This window comes from Rosa chinensis, chromosome 4, assembly GCF_002994745.2.
Source record: "Rosa chinensis cultivar Old Blush chromosome 4, RchiOBHm-V2, whole genome shotgun sequence".
Taxonomy (NCBI): Eukaryota; Viridiplantae; Streptophyta; class Magnoliopsida; order Rosales; family Rosaceae; genus Rosa; species Rosa chinensis.
Window position 1 is genome coordinate 33,510,094 of NC_037091.1, and position 3,159 is coordinate 33,513,252.

A 3,159-nucleotide genomic window follows, 5' to 3' on the forward strand; every position below is an offset into this window, starting at 1 on the left:
GAAACACTAATTGTTGGGATTTGGGATTGGATCCATTTTCTGGGATTGGAATTATATGATACGGTTTCAAACGAGAGTATTATATACGGAAAATCGTCCGTACAGTACCTGACATTTGCCCCATTCTAAACTTCAGTACCTCACGTTCAGAAAATATTAGAACGGTACCTGAGGTTTCGACCCCGACAGAAGATCGGTACCTAGAGCCGTTAGCTCCGTTACGGAAATTGATAACTGAAGGATATTTTCGTCTTTTCATGTCTTAATCCCTTATTTTTTCTATCAAAACATTTTTTTCTATTTCTCTCTCTCTCTCTCTCCCCCTCTCTCTCCCCCTACTGTTCCTCTGTCTCTCTGTCTCTCTCTCTAGTTCCCATTCAAACCCAAAATTCTCTCTCTCTCTCTCTCTCTCTCTCTCTCTCTCTCTCTCTCGTTCCCATTCAAACCCAGAATTCTCTCTCTCTTTCTCTCTGTAACCCAGCAAACCCAGAATTCTCTCTCTCTCTCTCTGAAACCTAGCAAACCCAGAATTCTCTCTCTCGTCCCTAGATTCATCAGAGGAACCTCAACAACAAAATGTACAAGGAAGGGAAAACAATGAACCCGCAGTGACCATAACACCTCAAAATTCCAATTTCTACAATTCTCCTCCAAACTGAAATTTAATTATATTGCCAGGTAATGATGGGCTAAGTAAGATAGTTCCAGAACAAAAGCTAGCAGAGAGAGACCAGAGAGAACCCTAAGAGAGAGAGAGTCCATTCGTCCGGCTGCGTCGCCATGCTTGCCTTGGCCTCTGGCCAGGTCGGCGTGTGTCGAGTGCGGCCGGAAGGGATATGTATGTAGATGATCAGAGATGGGGGTTGGGTGGCCTTCCTTTTCATTGTTTTCAGGTGGCGGCGACGGTTGCACAGAAGAAAGGTGTATGGCCGAGGGTGGTTTTCCGTCGTGTGGCTGAAGGGCGCACTTGGTCTGGATTCCGGGTTTGTGGATGGATCCGGCTGGATACATCACAGATCATGTGGAGTTTGGGTGTGATGTGGTTTCGGATCGCATAACAGCAGGGGGCGGAGGGAGTCACAGCGCAGCGATCGTTCTGCTCGGGCTCTCGAGGGATGGGATTGTGGCAGTGGGCGATCTGATCTGCTAGTGTTCTACAGTCGTCTGGGTCCGCAAGCAACGGCGCGGTGGTCTGAGAGGTGCGATGGTGGTGGATGGGCTGGATGTGGAAAATTGTTGTGGGCTGGGGTCGATGCTTGGACCCTCCCGGTTTTGTTCCAAAGGTTGTTTTTTCTGGTGTGGCGACGGAGATTGTCTGTCAAGGGCGGCGTTGGGATGGTGGTGGCGCGTCTGGATCGGGTTTGCCTTGGTGGTGGGCAAAAATATTTGCTTTTTTTATTATTATTTATTTTATAAAAAAAAAAAACTAAAGAAAACAAAAATTAAAGGGTAAATTGGTCATTTGATGATCAAAATATGCCAGCTGTCAGTTTTTGTAACGGAACTAACGACACTAGGTACTGATCTTCGGTCGGGGTCAAAACCTCAGGTACCGTTATGATATTTTCTAAATGTGAGGTACTGAGGTTTAGAATGAGGCAAAGGTCAGGTACTGTATGGACGATTTTCCCTATTATATATCATAGAGCATTCAATTATATGGAGAAGCTTGACCCAATTGCGATGAAGATAGATCAGAATGGAAACGGCAGCATCGACTAATTGAGGATGTTGAGGGAGGAAGTGATGATGAACATTCATCTTTTGCATTCATGTTAAAAAAAATTATAAAATTAAAAAAAATAATAATAAAACAAAAGGCCGTTTTATTTTATTTTTTTATAGCAAATTATCATTAACTACACTCCCATCTAATTTTTTACCATGCCCAAAGCCTAAAATCTCTATTCCCTTGCTGGAGCGGCCATAAGGCCTAAACGGACTTTTAATGTCCAAGCAGAACTTTTTTCTTTTTTCCTAATTTTTCTGTTAGATAGCAATTGATGAAAACACCCCTCTAGTCAACAATATGCTTTGCGCTCATATTTGATATGTCCTCTACTTTACTTAGATCTTTATCATCTGCTTCACTTACTGAGAGAGAGAGAGAGATATATCCGACGAAAATCAAGAGAAACGAAGTGAATGATCGTTCAGATAAGTTCTAATTCAATTGAAACAAATCCATTTCTATTCGATCAGAATCGATTTCGGGTTGAGAGAGAGAGAGAAGAGAGATCCCTTGTCGCTGAGGAATTTGAAAGCCCAATCTTTCCAGTTGCACCTCTTACTGGGCTATAGCATTCTTGATTATTGTTGCGATGTACGATCACCATTCACAGTAGCCCTGGTCGTCAACTCATGAAGCAATACAGCCTTGCATTTGTGTTTTTCATGGTATTTATGTTTTGAGAAAAATTCAACTACCGTCCTCAAACTATGCTGTCAAGGCTAATTTGATACCCAAACTCTCAAAAGCATCAATGTGATACCCAAAGACGTATTTTGACATCAATATGATATTTCCGTCAAAAATCTCTAACAGCGCCGTCTGTTTGCTGACGTGGCAAGCACGTGGGTCCCATGTGATATTTTTATCAAAGGTAAAATTGTCTTTCTCTACTAATTAATTAAAATAAAAAAAACAGTTCGAGCTCTCTCTTTCTCTCTCTCCCCCTTTCCCAATCTGAGCCTCTCTCCTTTTCATCATAATTGATTATTTTCTGGGAATGGATTTGTGGATTTGTGAGCTCTCTCTAAACCATGGCCGCTTCCTCCTACCCGAAAACCCCAAACGTCCTCCTCTCATCCATATGCAATCTCATGCCCATCCACCTCGAATCCACCAACCACTTCATCTGGTCTCATCTCATGACCACCATCTTCAACGCCCATGGCCTCGCTCCATGGAGACTGGCTCGGAGGGAGAGAAGACGAGAGCTCAAGCTCAGGAAGGTGAGATCAAAACCAAGCGCAAAATGAAGACTCGTTCGCAGTTGGAAGTTCTTGAGCAAGCTTATGCAGGTTTCTAGATTTTTGTTTTGAGAATTTGTTTGTTTATTTTAGTGGAGGATAGTGTAATGAGAATGCGAATGCGTGTGTGTGTGTGTTTTGGATTTTGATTTAGCTGAGCAATACCCGTCGGAGTCGGTGAGAGCT